Below are 17,375 nucleotides of genomic sequence, written 5' to 3' on the forward strand. Positions count from 1 at the left end.
CCCCAAAGACCCCTTTACAGAGGTTTGAGACAGACCAGTCATGTAGGGCAATGCTGCAAGCCCCTTCACCACAGGTCATGTAGGCTCAAGACAGATCAGAGGTAGAACCAGGATCACACCTACAAATAAGTATATGAGGAGGTCTTCCCAAGCTCTCAGGACAAACCAATAGGAAGTACCTTCTGTCAGACACTGACCCATTCACTAAACTATTTAAGCACAAGGAAAGGCGTGCAGGAATTATTCCATTGTCTATGAGCTTCTGTTATAAGAGCCACTTGGAGATGAGATCTGCTCTCTGGAAATCATCACTGCCAGAATCTCCCTTGCACTCCTCACTGGCTAGTCAGTCCCCTGCTGGTTCAGCCCAAAGTGGCAGGCAGTGGGGGTAAGGAGAAGGACAGGCACTTGAGGTGGCAAAAAAATGTTCCTCCTCCCTGCCTGAGATCTTTCTCCCTTTACCTGTACCCACACAACTAGCCAGCCTGGTCAGAGATCACTGCAGAGAGCACTCGGGCACCAGAGCCCTAAAATGTAGTGCTCGAACAATGATCAACAAAACTGAAGTGCAGGAAGGTGAGTCGCCTCCCCCAACTCTGGAGACTAGCAACATATCTTTTCCTGCTGAGTTTTCAGTCAGCACCATCTCAAGGTTAGGTCAAGCTGAAGGGGCACCTGAAGGCTCCTGGCCAAAGCTACTCTCTGGGGTTGGCTGAAGGTCCCTCTAGCCCCTGTCTAAATCCTGACAGCCTGCAAAACAGCCTGCAATTGGTTTTGGCAGACTCCCTATCTAACCTGGTAAAGCAGCAGACACTTAAAGCCACAGGGCACCTAGTTCTTTAATCTGCAGAAAGGCTTAATGTTTTGGACTTCTGTGGAATCCCCCAAAGCTGATAGGCCAAGGGAATGTTCCCATTGGACAAACCATTTCTCCTCTTTCCTGTGACAGTTCACTGACACACAGGAAAACACAATATTAAAAAAAATTTCCTCAGTTCCTGCACCCGCCCTACCCCTCACCCCCACCCCCACCCCCACCCCCACCCCCCGCCGGTAGTGTTCTTGCAGCTTTCCACAGCCCTACACCCACTCTGTGGCAGTGTGGGGTAAGTGTGCTCAAACTTCTAAGTCCTGTATCACCTAGGGGATGTGCCCTGTGGCAGAGCTGATACAGAACACTCCCAAGGCTTCAAAGGAGACACTAAACAGACTGTCTGCTCCTCCCTCTCCCCCCAGGGCACGACTCCATTAAGAAAACAAAGGAGCTTCCACCTGCCTCTGTCCTTACTCCACCTCCCCACATCCAACTAAGGAGATCTTTCCTTAGAGGTAGTTGTTAAAACAGTCAACCAGATAAAGACCACATTAGAACAGAAGATATCTGTTGGAGCCAGCACCAACACAGTAATGCAAATCAAAACATCCCTGAAATTCTAACTCACACCATTCAGAAAAGCTAAAATAAAAAACTCAGTTGACAGCAGATGCTGAGGAGGATGGGGAGAAAGAGGAACACTCTTCCATTGTTGGTGGGATTGCAAACTGGTACAACCACTTTGGAAATCAGTCTGGAGTTTCCTCAGAGAATTAGAGATTGCACTACCTGAGAACCCAGCTATACCTCTCTTGGGCATATACCCAAAAGATACTCCAACATACAACAAAGACACATGCTCCACTATGTTCATATCAGCCTTGTTTATAATAGCCAGAAGCTGGAATGAACCCATATGCCCTTCACAGAGGAATGGATTCCAAAAATGGTACATCTACACAGTGGAGTACTACTCAGCTATCAAAAACAATGACGTAATGAAATTCATAGGCAAATGGAATGAACTAGAAAATATCATCCTGAGTGAGGTTTATCAATCACATGAAAACACACTTGGTATGCACTCATTGATAAGTGAATATTAGCCAAAAAGGTCGAATTACCCAGGATGCAATCCACAGACCACAGGAAGCTCAAGAAGAAAGATGACCAAAGTTCAGATGCTCCCACTCCTTCTTAAAAGGGGGTATATTATATGTATATGTATATATGTATGTATATATATATATATATGTATACTAGATAAGATTGATGAAGTTATAAAATGCATCTTGAAAGGAACCGGATATAGATCTCTCCTGAGAGACACATCCAGAGCATGTCCAATACAGAAGTCAATGGTAGCAGCAAACCACTGATCTGAGAACAAGACCCTTGGAGGGAATTAGACAAAATATTGAAAGAGTTGAAGGAGCATGCAACCCCATCAAAACAACAATGCCAACCAAACAGAGCTTCCAGGGCCTAAACCAGTTCTGAAAGACTATACATGGAATAATCCAGGACTCCAACCGCATATATAGCAGAGAATAGACTTGTTGGGGCACCAGGGGAAGGGGAAGCCCCTGGTCTTGCCAAGGTTGGACCGCCAGTGCAGGGAAATATGGGGGGGGGGGATAAAGTGGATGTGTAGGGGGAATACCTGTGTAGGGGAGGGGGATGGGAGGGAATGGGGCTCATATACAGGAAACTGGGAAGGGGAATAATGTTTGAAATGTAAGTAAAGAAATGTATCTAATAAAAATTTTTAAAAATTAAAAATTAGGGACCAAGAAGATGCCAATGCCAGTTCTAGCTATAATGTTTAGGTCCTGAGATGGAGAAGGGGAGTTAACAAAAGTGAAGACACTGACCACCTTTTGATTTTCAGGCAAGTGGCCACAAATAACTTGAGCCCTCTGTATTTATACAATGACAATTGTGCTTACCCAAGCAGTGATATCATTGCTTACATTATTAAAAGAAATCATAATATCCACAATTCAAAAGCTCTATCTTTACACAAATCCCCCAATAGTTCTCCTACCTCCTTCTTCCATTCCTTGGATCAATCACCACCTAAACTTATTTTGCATTAAAAAGCACAATTTCAGCAAGACAAAAGAGATGTCTGGCCAGGCTTGTGCTGTAAACAGGAAGACATAGCGGTCTGGTGCCAAACATGCTTACATAGTTATGCATGGTGAGAGGCCGAATTAAACATTTGTTGGTAAATTATACCTAGTTATTATCTCCTATCATTATTCTCTTTTAATTGCAGACAGACAAGTTCATTTTACAAAGCAGATCTTCTAGACATCTTTCTAATATATAGATCTTTGTAAGCTGTAATCATTCTAAGAGCCAGTTTCAAGTCTCTATCAATCCCACATAATCTCTGCATTTTCCATGTCTCTACTGGTCAGATATAGCTCCTTAAAAACAGTTATGTAAGCAGGACCTACCTCTCTCCACAACTGACACAGACTTGCTCAGTGTGACTGGGTACTTCTCTAAAGATATGATTATAAGTCTCAAATTCCCAGGATTTATGGTAACATCTGGAGGATTGATACAAAAAGAGGTGAAGAACATTTTATCCCTTGAGAGAGTTTTGAGAAAGATGTAGAATCGTCCATAGTGACTTAGCCTGTGTGACTCCAGATGGCCTTGTCCATGACTGATGAAGTGCTACAATTTTGATAATGACTATATGCAGTACAATGAAGGAAAGGAGAGCTTGTAGGGCATGCCAACTTGGTACTAAATATAAAGGCCACCAAATTTACCTTGTCAATGAGAAGTGGTTTAAATGGACTTACCACAGTAGAATCCTGTCACTGAAGCACTCATATGCTATTCCTTGCAGCAGCTACATGGCCACTGCCAGAAAGAGGTAGCACCTCTTTTAAATTATTTCTGATACATGCATGAGGATCTGAGTGCGGTCTCCAGAGAACATGTAAAAGTCATGGGACTGTGTTCCAAGCTAATCATCCTGGTGCCTGTGCAATGGAAAAGAAAGAAACTCTGTTGCTTGACAGAGCCCCAGTCTAGCTAAATTGGTAATTCCATGGTCAGCTTGAGACCATGTCACAAATTCAATACAGTAGAGAGTGGCTGAGAATGATACCCAGTATTGACCTTTGACCTCCTTATTCCCACCTGTGGACATGCACCTGCAGACACATGTACACCCACACAAACATGTACACACAAAATACTGCGACCTTATAAGCAGATTCAAGTCTCTTTCGAAAGTTTCATGTCATTTTTTACCCTGCAACATCTCTCATACAGCACACTGTTCCTTATTGTTTGCACTTTATCTTTTCTTAGTTTTAGATATATTATGCCCATTGTCTATCATAATGAATTTCATCTTTAAAAATAACCTCAGAATCATTATATTCATTCAGCCTCCTTGTCTTTAGGCAACAGAAATCATTTTTTTTAACTTATTTTTACAGGAGACTGGAGAGATGATGGAGAAGTTAAGAACATGTACTACTTTTGAAGAAGACCCATGTTAGATTCAAAGAACAAGATGATTCATAATCACTGGTAATTTCAGTTTCAGGGACCCAATACCCTTCCTTTTCTAGCCTCCACAGGCAACCCTATGCATGCAAATATTCACACATAATTTAATAAAGACATACCCCACACACACATGTTTACAATTTAAATTATTTTCTGGCCTTATTTTTTTTTAACTAGGACAAAGAGGGTAAAATTATTCAATCTACTTCAAATTTCTGAAGGGGAACAACATTTTGCCTTCTCAATAGGAGACAAACACCTCCAGATTTAGAGGCATCTAAATCCAAGTTGACACAAGTGTCCATCATATACATTAATGTGCCTTTTGAATTGTCTTTTACTTTTCCATAATGGGTATTGCTTACAATTGTGTTGCTGCACATTGGTTTTACCACAGGCTACGTTGATGCTCTGAGCTGTTTTGATTTTAATTTCTGCTCCTCTCTCAATTAGCTTCTCACCCTACATTGTTATTCTATCTTATCATTCATTTTATAACATCCATGCTCCATAAATTTGAAGAAGATAACAACAATTTCTGCTTAAAGTGTACTTCCAATCCTTATAGTCACTCTATTGAAAAACATAGACTTTTGCCTTTAATTGTTGTTTTGTTTCTTTGACACAAGCTTTTTCCTTGAGTATAATAATATTGTTTTACTCTTTTAAATTTATCCTTTCCACGTAAGACAATAGAAAACTTGTGGGGGTGCTTTGTAACTGAATATGAGGATGATCCCTTTTGTCTACATTTTGATGTCTTATAAATTTGAAAAATGAGTGCTGATTGAGGAACTAAATCCTGCACAGGCAACCACTGTGGAGAGTCCAGTGGAAGTATTCCATGACTCCTGATGGATGTCAGATCCCCTTGGACTGATACACTTGACATTTTAAACTAATATATTACCCTAAACCCAGGTTGTTGGGTATTTTCTTTCATCCTCTACCTCATATCTCAGAAAGAATGAAGAATATTATATTGGAACAAGGTCACTTGATTCTATTTCACGATGTGACTAAGAAACCTGGAATCTCCTAGTAGTATTCCTGATTTGGTTATAAAGGAGAACATTTTGTTTTATTTCTCTAGTTACATATAGTACATTTCAGTGTAGGTGCCTATTCCTCCACCATGCAAGGAAAGGTCCCTATAAATCTAAGTGATACAAATGCAAGTGCTATTGTCTGGTCACCCTAGTTACACAATTCCACTGTAGAAAAGTCTCTGGACTCTACATGCCCCATGTTTAAGTTTTTTGATTCACTAATCTGAGTAATACATGTTCATGAATCTGAACTTAGAGTATCCAGGAGTTGTGTAGCTTATCTCTGCAAGACCAAGTTGCCTTCATATGAACTATATATGTATTCTTTTTTAATTCTCAATATTATGTTCTGTTGCTCTGTACTACTAAGCAGAAATTCCATGTAAGAATTTTTTTTTCTTGCTCCAGAAATGGGAGAAACGGAACACACATATGTATAGGGATACTTTCTCTAAGTCTGGGTATGTATCAGCTTTACAGAATTCTTACCATATCTCATGTCAACCTATTTCCTTACTTTAATTTCTGCATATATTTTAAGTCCTATATTTATAGAATTCTAATTTTCTGATTCTTTTAGTTGAGTATTTGCTTGTTTCTGCATGTGATTGCACACATGTGGATGATGGAGTACAATTTATGGCATCCATTTCCTCCTTCCATTGCGTATGTCCCACGGACCAAACCAAGGTTAACAGCCTTGGCAACAAATATCTTTACCTACTGAGCTATTTCACTCTTCCTAGTAAATTTCATAATTTATTGTTGCAAGCCCAATTGCTACCCCATGCCAAAAAAGGAATGTTTTCTTGCTGGTGTGTGCTATAATCTAAAGCATTTCTTTAGATTAAGTCATTGTCCTCTTTAATACCCTATCATGATACATATATCTGTGGGCATGCAGAAACACATATACACACATAATTTCACTGATATACACTGTTGGTGCCCCATGCCCACACCGAGATGGTACCGAGAATTGGGCGAAAGCCTGCGAAATTAAAGAAACACACACACACACACACACACACACACACACACACACACACACACACAGGTTATTATTAGCCATTCTTTTGTAAAAGTTTTAATGATATCACTTCAATACACAAGCTTAGAGATATACATCCACAAACTCTCACCTACAAACTATATAGGAAGGTTTTTTTTATCAATGTGATATAAAACTAGAGCTAACTTGGAAGAAGAAATCTTAACTGAGAAAAAATTCTTCATAAGATTGTCCAATGAAAAAGCCTGTGGGCACTTTCTTGATCAATAATTTTGTTGGAGGGCCCAGCTCACTGTAGGTTGTCCCACTCCTGGGTTTATTGTTCTAGCTTTTATAAAAACACAGGCTGAGCAATAAATAATCTTCTTCCACGTCTCTCTAACATTTCCTGCCTGCTTAATCACTGGGATATCTTCCCACCCTACCTGATCCAACTAGGATTTGTTTTAGTGACTTTGTGTTTTGGACTGATGGCTGTTAATTGGATCATAAAATAAGACTTAAGTTGAATCTTTCAACCTTCTAGAAAATGTGTAGAATAATATTATTCTAATACCCTCATCTTTGAGACACAGGACATCATATATGAAAGGTCAGAAAGATTCTGCCATAAATATAGGCATCCTGAAAGGTTAATTCTTTACAACCAATAGGTCCAGGTAAGAACTAGGTAGATAAATATTAGCAAAATGATTGTACATTGTAAGGTTACTTTATATAAGGAAGTAGTCATGTTTGAAAGTGTCATATAATTGAGGGCCAGATAAAGTAGTAATTCAAAGAAAAAAGTGACAGAATATATCACAGATAAAATATGCCCAATTCACATGAGAACAGCTTAGGAATAAGAGAATACACAGGAGTAGAGAAAGAGAGACAAAAATAGACAAAAAAAGACAGAGAGAAGTAGAGCAAGAAAGAGAAGTTGTGCTGTGTGGCATGTGTTTACGGAAGTTTTCTGGACATGATTTACAGATTCAGGTTCTAAGAGAACAAACTATTCACTGGGGAGAACAGAAAAAGCTGGAGAATTAGAAGGATCCAGAAGATTGTAACACATTGTCCAGGTTAATGTGAGTCCAAGTAGAACAACTCATGAAGATGCCAAGAGAAACCATATTGAATCAGTCAGCTTGGAAGGTTGGATTGCATGGAGGCTAGAAGCTCCTAGTATTAGGTCTATAAATAGTTGAACAGAGGGAAAAAATACTCTGGCCTCAGCCTAAAGGACGTATTTGCATAGCTTGGGTAAGACTCTTATCTCATCACTTTATCTAAGAAAAGAAAAGTGACATTCACTTAGAAAGACAAACAGACAGAGACAGAGACAGACAGACAGACACACACACACATATACAGAGACACACAAACACACAAACATGCAAACATAGAGCGGTGTGGGGAGGGAGGGAAGAAGAGAAGGAGGGAAGAAGGGAGAATGCTTGCAGTCAACCACTGAGCTGAGAACAAGGTTCCAAAAAGAGGAGTTACAGAAAGTAGTTGAAGTAGTTGAAGGGGTTTGCCACCCCATAAGAAGGACAACATCAACTAATCAAACCCCTGCCCTCGATCTTCCATGGACTAAACAACCTTTTAAACAGCTTTTATAAGCTGAACCACCAACACTAGAGTGACAGTGCAGACAGAGACTATTTGGACCCGGACTTCCATTTTGAGTTTTTGTTTCTGTTCTTGTTTTTTTCTCCTGTCCTGTCCTGTTCTGTCCTGTCCATCCTGTCTCTGTCTCTCTGTCTGTCCCTCTGTCCCTCTGTCTCTCTGTCTTTCTGTCTGTCTGTCTGTCTCTCTGTCTTTCTGACCCTCTAGATCAGAGGATCCCCCTTACAATTATCCACAGGTAGTGATGACTAGGGTGTTCAGTGCGACTAAGCAGGAATTATACGGTTGCCGTCATTATGCTTGATCTTACCCAAGGAAGGGTGTCAGGGCATGGTTGCCAAGATGGCATATAACAGACAGTGATTGAAGCGATGGAACAATAACCTATAATTCTCCCTCTCTGTCACCGTTTCTCTGTCACTCTCTGTCTCTGTTCCCTCCTTCCCTCCCTCCTCTCTCAGACCTGAATGAACATTGGAACCAAAGTAAATGTACAGTGAAAAGAAGCCAGATGCGTGCTGCATGTCTTTTATTGCATCACTTGAGAGGTGGAGGTGGGTAGAACCCTGTGAGCAGGCTGCAGACCTGATCCAGGTACTCATTTCCGGGGCTTATGTGCAAAGACCCCTGACTCAACTAAAGAAATGAAGAGGAAATTAAAGAAATAGATACAATTAACTTGGAATAAACCAAACAAACTAAGGAAAAGGAAAGGCAGTATTGGGGTGGCCTGGCTTACAGAGGAGGGACAAACATTTATTTCCCAGTGCCTCCTCAGTTGAACACACACACACACACACACACACACACACACACACACACACACACAGAGAGAGAGAGAGAGAGAGAGAGAGAGAGAGAGAGAGAGCAAGATCTGTTAATCTGTTTGTCTCACTCCCCTAGTTTTTCAGACAGGGTTTCTCTATGAATTCCTCTGTAGACTGGTTGCTCAGAGGGCAAAGCTGCTGTCTGTTAAAGGTCTAGGGAAAACATGAAGGCCTAGATGCAATGTGTAGGCCTGAGGGAACTGTTAAGGCCTAGATGCCCTGTGAAGGAGGCCTACATCATGTATACATATATACACACATATTCATATATATGAATATGTATATGAATGTGTATACACTCAGGTATCCTTTATTTTATTAGCTTATTTTGAATATAATTTTCATGCTAATCAAAAAGAGGAAATTTTCTTTGGCATCGGATTCTTCTTGAACAAAAAATGGATATAAATAATCCCATATTCAGATGTTATGTCTAATATTGAGAAGATATTCCCAGATATGGTGTTAATCCATCATAGTCCATGTGTGAACACAAAACAGACTTAGTAAGAATTTTGGCAAGTGGATTTTAAAAACTTATATAGGGTTATTAAGAGCAGTGGTAACATTTTTTAACTTGATATTTTATATATTTACATTGCAAATGTTATTCCCTTGCCCAGTTACCCACTCTCCCACACCCCACCCCCTGTTTCCATGAGGATGCTTTTCCTCCCATCCAGCCATTCGCACCTCAATAGCATACCATTCCCCTGCACTGGAGAAAGGAACATTCACAGGACCAAGGGCTTCTCCTCCTATTGATGCCAGACAATGCCATCCTCTGCTCCATATGCAACTGAAGCATTAGGATTTTGCATGAGTACTATTTGTTTAGTAGTTTAATCCCTAGGAGCACTGGTAAGTCTAGTTGGTTGATATTTTTGTTCTTCCTATGGGTTTGCAAACCGTTTCAGCTCTTCCTTCACTCCTTCATTGGAGTCCTCATGGAGTCCGATGGTTAGCTTCAAGCATGCTTATCTATATCAGTGAGGTTCTGGCAGAGTCTCTCAGGAGACATCCACATCAAGCTCCCATCAGTAAGGACTTCTTGGCATCAGCAATACTGACTAGGTTTGGTGGCTGCATATGTGATAGATCACCAGATGGGGCAGTATCTAGATGGCCTTTCCTTAAGTCTCTGCTCCACTGTGTCCCTATATTCCCCTCCCTCTTGAGTATTTTGTTCCCCCTTCTAGGAAGGACTGAAGTGTACACATTTTGTTCTTCCTCCTTCTTGAGCATCATATGGTCTATGAATTGTATCTTGGGTATTCCAAGCTTTGGACTAGTATCTACGAACTGGGTAAATTCACTCAGGATGGTATTTCCTAGTCCCATACATTTGCCTAGGAATTTCAAGAGGTCATTGTTGGAGAAGTGTGTATGTACCTTTTGTAGCACAGTCTCTGGAATAAAACAAACAGGGACATTTAAATAAATATATAGCAGTGTTTAAGACTTCATTTCTCTTACAATATTTGCAATTACATAGTCAAACATTATATGTTGGAGTCATAGATCACTGTGCTATCTAGGATTGCACGATGAGGATGGCATAGTGGCAGTATAGCAAAATAACTGAAAGGAAAAGCAGAGCAGTCACCCCATTAGGATTCATATGAATTGCATTTCCTCCCTGCTGGGAACTAAGCAACAATGGGTGAAACTGTACAAGAACCTCTGTAGTAATTTGGTGTCTTGGGGTTATGTTCAGAGGATATACAGCTGGAGCACATGGTGTTCAATTTATTTTTAGTTTGTCTGATTTAAAATGTGATTGCTGTTAGTAAACATTTTTGTGATGATTGCTTGAAATTTATTTGCACTTTATTAGAAATTGTAGAATCATATTTATAATTTTCAGTCCTGGAGGTACTGGTGGTTGTACATGGGGAACAACTAAGTCAGCAAATGATTACGTCAGACAATGCTGACGAAAAGAACATGGATACCACAGTTACAGCTGCCTAAGAACTGATAACCACAACCTAAGGGAAGAGTCTCTACCCTCAACCTTGACTCCTTTAAGGCATTGGCTTCAGCATCAGACAGGCCTTGACAAGTGTGATCCTGGGTAAGGGCATAGAACTAGTGTTCCAGTTAGTCTTTTGTCCAGGTCTTTCAGACAGCCTAGGGCAGTCCTGGCTCCCCACATTAATAGGAACTTCATAGTATTCATAAGACTTTCCAGCTGGATGTGACTTTTGAATTTTCTTTCATAAGCAGGGAAGTGTTAGATCACAGTCCTGTTTAACTGGCTGCTTTCCTCAAACCTGCCATCCCCTTTGTAACCTCTCAATATAATTGATAAGCAACATATTCTGTGGCCTTGTAGTCTCTCTGTCCCTTTCATCTGATTCCCAGGCCCCAAAAACCTTTAATGGTAACTCTGCCTCCACCTTTTTTCTTTCTGTGATTCATCTATTAGTCTAGATCACAAGGTAGATATCCTACCCAAAAAAAATCATATGATTAAGGAACACCAAAATCCTATAATTTCTTGGAAATTAAAAATCCTCACTCTCCTATCTTTGTCTTTAGTATCCCATCATGGTTATATGTGGCCATGATGCAATAAATCACTTCATACCCAAGGACTTAAGCATGTTTTCCCTTCAGGACACTCGACACACAATATATGTGCTGCAGTAAAAATAAAAACAACAAAACAAAACAAAAAACCCGACAGAACTTGTTCCCAGGTATACCCTAGCTGTCTCACTCCCTTAATATTTCTAGTGCCATTGGAAATAGCAATAATTTATCTCAGTGGCTCCATGCTGCCCCCATCTACTTTCTGACACACTATTCTTCTCAACACGGCACCGTGTCAGGCTGCTCCTCCCTCATCCACAGCCCTCTTGGTTGGGTTTCCACCACGCCAGGCAAACACATCCCAATTCTTTGGTAGGCCCATGCATCTGGCCACCATACACTCTCTTAAACTCAATTAAGTTGCCTTATGAAAGAACACATCAAACAATATTTTCTGATCCAATTGATAATATATAATTTGCCAATCTAGATGGCACAAAATCCTGTACACACCCATCCCTTGAGAATAGTCATAACATCCTGTAATATGTACAGAGAGGCATCTAAAAATCTACTGCCATGTTCTCTGTGCTCTCACATTCTCACTCTGGCTTCCTGTGCCTCTCTAAAACTTTTCTCCCACCCATCCTTCCTTCTTATCCAATGACAGGCCTGGTTCTATCCTGTACCTCCCTTAACCTTAATAATGACATCAATCTACTCTTTTACCCTTTTGATTAAAAAAAAAAACGGAAAATTTTTTCTCAAATATAAGTTGAGCACAACTATTATTCTGTAATTTAAAAGTATAAGATGTACCTAACTCCCAGCCAAACTTTTATCAGTTAAACAGAACATTTAGTTATATATTTTAGCTTTTAAAAGGCTTAAAATCTGTTATATCCTGGCTAGCTTATGTATTATCTGATAACTAGCTAATTAAATATGTATTCTCAAAGTTAAATAGTCTGAGTGGGTTATAAGATTATACTAAGTTTTCAACCCCGCCAGTAATCTGAAAATGACCCATATATCTGTAAATATAGGAAGCCTAGCATGGCTTCTAGAACTGAGACAGGTTATAGAGACAATTTTCTATTTGTACAGTCCCCTGTGAGCAACATGTGAGAGCAAGTCTTCAGCCTTCTGGCCTAGGAACATCAGACAGACTTTTGAAACACTGAATTTTGAAGGGCTAATCATTCTGGCTTGGCAGAAATTTTCAGCCAACTTATTCTGCAATGTTTCCTTTTCTGGACAGTAATTAGTCTGTAGAAGAATTGGAGCAATTTTTGCATAGTGCCTGTCTGCCACAATAAATCACCTCATGTGGAGATGGAGATTTTCAATTTCTTCTTTGAATATACCAAAGGGGAGCCGGTGGGAGCGGACATGTCTCAATAAAAGTTAAAGAACATTAAACGTCATATTTTGTGGACTTCTGGTGTTTTTTAGAAACCATCTAACTATATAAGTAGTCAGGACTGTTGTCGATTAATTATCTTAATAAATTATCTTGAAAGCATTCTAACAATAAACTTAGAGACATGAATTTGCTATTCGGCCTTAAACTCATGTGCTTAATCAGCTCTGCTTCATTTTTTAATAGCAGAAAAGGACTGGGTATAAGCCATATATGCTGAAATGTGTTGTATAGGCACAATACGTGTACATCAGAGTAACAATATTAATTTTAAATCAGTGAGAAATTTATATTAAAGAAAATCTTAAAAATCTAAATTTGTATCAAATAAATTCTGTGCCAATGTAAAAGATCATAATTTTAGTTTAGTAATAAATATAAAAATAATTATGTACAGCTTGAAGAAACCATTGACGAGTTTTTGCCCCAATTCCCTGGACTTTGGGGGACTAAAAGTAGTTATTCTGAGGTTGTTTTCTGAGGAATTTGGAAATGCTTATAATTTAACAGGGAGGAAATAGCTCAAACTGATAATACAATGAATATAATATAATGTATATATAATATAATATAATATAATGTATAATGAATATGTTACATTCTCTTCCATGATCTCTTACGATGATCTCTTAAACAGTGAAGAAAATTTGTACATCTTTTAAACTCATCTATTATTTTTAACTTTATGTATATAAGCTATTTAGAATTTGTCTATAGAGATATTCTATCTTCTGTTAATTAAGTAAACATTTGTCCTTTCATACTTTTCTTTATTTTTTATATAAAGAAATATACTTGTATGCACTCTACATTCTCTTTACCAAATCTCACCATATTTCCTATAATACATCTCCTGACACCATGTCTTCATCTGTTTACCTTTTAGATCTCACCAAAGAATCAGAATCTAGTGTCACTCATGAAGGGAATCTATTGAAGCACAAGCAAATTACCAAGGCAATACCCCCCCCCCAAAATGAATGATTCTTCATTCACCAGTAGCCATCAAATGCCAAAAGCCCCTCAATATGGCATTGGCAAGGATTGGTCACCCCATCTAAGCCCTGACTCTAGCTGGCTTGATCATGTGACAGGTGCTGTGGGTTCATGAGTGTGATAACCATAAGCTGTCCAGAGACAGCTTTTCATTCTCTGTACCGAACAGCTATCACAATTTTCTTCATACAATAGAGATCAATTCAATGTTCATTGCAAGAAGGCAGGAACATACCCATCTAATTATGATGGAGATGTTATTAAAAATTTTAGTTTCTAAATGCCTTTTATTTATGTAAAATTCCAGAAAATTTTATTTCTGTTTATGGTCTGAAACATCTTCCTTTCATTCATAACAAACACAATGATAGTTCTAACTTTTGAAATGACATTATAATATAATGTATATGTATCAAACTTTTCTAAATTTGTGTGCATGTGTATCCCATTTTTAAGAGTATTAAGTTTTTTCTTAATGTTTTCTAGCTGTATTAATACGATCATAAGATTTTCTTTTTAAGTAAAATAACTTATGCATTATTTTACTAACATAAGTGTTAATTTTATATCTCAAATATTATTTTCTATTGCATACATAGATGAATTTTAGTTGTTAACATTTGGTTGATCAATTAGTTCCTTGTTTATTAAATTGTAAATTTATACTTTCGTGTTGAAACTAACTTTTGTAAAGTTTGCATACATAATTTTCATATTTATTCAGTTGATATCACGTGATTCATAAAATTCTTTCTCTTCAAATAACTACAACATAGATTTTGATTAGTTTAATGAACAAAGACTATTAAATGCACCTGTAGAAATTATTGATTTGAATAACTCTAGATAATAATTTGATATTAAATACTGGGTTGGAGTGTGGGACTGCATTGTAACTATCTGAATTATGCTGCTTCAAGGTTATGTTAAATGACTTTTTTTATAGATATGTACAGCATTAACATGACGTATATTCAAATCATTGTTCTTTGTCCTTCATTTTCTTTTTGACTTTTTTTAGTTTTTCATATTTAAATGCGGTTTTAAATATTTGCTTCATGCATCTGTACATGTTTGCACAAATGAGTACAAGTACTTGCAAAATGTAGGAGAGTGTACTCAATTTCCAGAGCTCGATTGACAAGTAGTAATGACCCACCAAGTATAGATACTGGACACTGAACTTAGGTTCTCTACTAGAGACCAAGGAAAACCCATGAAGCTTTTCTATAGGTCCTGATTTTAATTTTTGTTAAGGGTTTAGTTCTGTGTGCCTTTCTTATTCACGAAAACAACTTTGTCGAATTTGATACAAACAATTTTGTGTAAATATTCATCTTTAATTAATTGGGATTCAAAAATTTAGACTATATCTCCTATTGATTTTAGTAAGATGATATCATACTGATATATACTATCAGAAAATCCTGCATGAAGTCACCATGACTGAAAATAGGAATAGAGAAGGCTTAAAAAATTGTACTTCATTAATGATTGACATGTCCACGATTCCTCTCATTAAAGTAAGCTCATATGTGGGAAAAGATACTTCAAATCAATCAGTTGAGGATTTGCGTAATTCTTATACTATCAACTCAGCTCATTTACATTCTACCACTGTGAGCAAATTCCCTCCCCAGGTGACTGCCATATGGCTATTATCACTGTCTTTTTGAAGTTTGCTGTACATATAGCTAGTTTGAAAAATTTGAAACTTAATGAGGCTTGAATGGACTAAGAAAGAATCACCAGTGTTTCATTTGCTCAGTCCTTTTTTTTTTCCCCTTTGCAACACATCGAATTGCCTTTATTTCAGTATGCATCCACATTTCAACATTTAGTGGTCCTGAATAGAGTGGGGAGTTTGTCAATGAGCCAGGAGCCAGGCCCACCTATCTGCAAAGGATCTGTGAACATGGTGACACAGAACTCCTCTGGGTCCCTGCCCAGGGTCTGAGGAGCAACACTAAACCCGAGTTGGCAGAGTCAGGGCCTCGTGCTCCAACTGTCAGACTCCACTCCAGACCCGATGGGTGATCAGGGTGACTGAGAGTCCTGTTCAAACCTCTTCAACTTGTAAAATCAAAGCAATTATGGGAAAAGGAACCAACTCAGAACCATGTGCACCGAGGACTCTCCACATGGCCTTTCTCTAGGCATATATCCAAGGACCCTGAGCGGTGGCCCATCTGAGTCGCCCTGTGACTGCTCTGTTCACCTCTAGACCTGAGCTCAAAGCACAAGAGCTGATTGTGGTGGCAGGGCCGCAGACCCAGCGCTCCCTTCCCAGGCTGGTGGCAGGTGAACAAGTGTGGTCCAGAGCTAAGGGAGGGAGGCCAGGCTTTTTCAACCTCATCTGATGGCTTCTGGCCACAGCAAGTGTTGGGTGATGATGGGCAACAAGGGACTTGAGGAGGGGAAAGCAGCACCCCTTGATAAAGGTGGGGAGACTGGAAGCTCTGAATTCCTCACCCGCAGCCAATTTTAGGGGAGGGGAGGTTACAATCTAAGCGTTGACCAAGGGTGGGAGTGGAGGAGTGGGGACCATGGCTCGGATGGGGCAATCACTTAAGACTTAAGAAAGCATGGGTACAGCCAGAAAACCCCAAGCCTAGTGGTGTTCAGTCCCACAGCTGCTACCTGAAACCTCCCCATCTACTCTAAGGGCCACCACACAGCTGTGGCAGAGGGCGGGGCGGGCAAAGGCATACCCAGGCCAAGTGCCAGCAGCAGGTGATTGTGTGAGACGTGTCTGTCCACAGTTGCGTTAGCTGTGCCCACCGCTCCCAAAGGAAACCAATTTCAACACACCTTATTGATCCCATAAGTTCAACCAGGCAGACAGCGGTTATACTCAACAGATGATGTTACACAGCACAACTTAGGTATTTCAAATGGACAAGAAGTTAGTATCAGAGCAGTGTCTCAGGATGAAGTCTAAATGGGGCTTCCTCTCCAGTACTTTGAGGTCTACAGATTGATCTAGAAAATTCACTACTGTGGAAAATGAAGACTTGGGTTGGATGGGGAAAGGAGGCCGGGGCCTTGGTGACTAATGGCTGTAACACTGTCCTTCTGGTGGCTGTGGGAGCTTCATGTTCTCTTTTGACATCATCAAGCGCCTCAGTTCCTGCAGGATGACTTTGAGGCTGTGGGAATTCTGTCACTTTGCCAGCACTGCCATGGCTCATGGATCCACCACTCCATTGGAACTGCTCACGCCGTTCATATTGACTCTTGTTACAAATCTCACAGACTGGGATGCTTCTGGATACTAGAGTGGCCCACACTCTATCTTAAGGCTGCATATTCGGTTTTCATAAATTGTTCGTGGAGGCCCAATTATCACGCTTGTCCATCTTGTGAGTGTCTTGTCCTCATCGTCCTCCAGACCCTAGCTAACTGTGCTGTCGCCCACTCCTTTCTGGCCTTCTTCCAGCTCTTCCAACAGTCGGAAATCTCGAAGGACTTTTACTCCCGAGCCTGTGGTGGCTGCCATCTTGCGTCGCTATCGCTTGAAGTCAGTCCTTCCTTTCTTCCTCTACCCCTAGGTCCC

At 39.7% G+C, this 17,375-nt stretch overlaps 2 pseudogenes; one reads left to right on the forward strand and one right to left on the reverse strand.

Annotated features, from left to right (window-relative positions):
* The window catches only part of LOC148005534 (polyubiquitin-C-like), a 1,830,776-nt pseudogene that overhangs the window by 90,857 nt on the left and 1,722,544 nt on the right, over positions 1–17,375 (forward strand).
* On the reverse strand, positions 16,815–17,329 carry LOC148005536 (ubiquitin-conjugating enzyme E2 variant 1 pseudogene; annotated as a pseudogene).

The sequence above is a fragment of the Rattus norvegicus genome, chromosome 5 (assembly GCF_021556685.1).
Source record: "Rattus norvegicus strain SHRSP/BbbUtx chromosome 5, alternate assembly SHRSP_T2T, whole genome shotgun sequence".
In the NCBI taxonomy this organism is placed as follows: domain Eukaryota; kingdom Metazoa; phylum Chordata; class Mammalia; order Rodentia; family Muridae; genus Rattus; species Rattus norvegicus.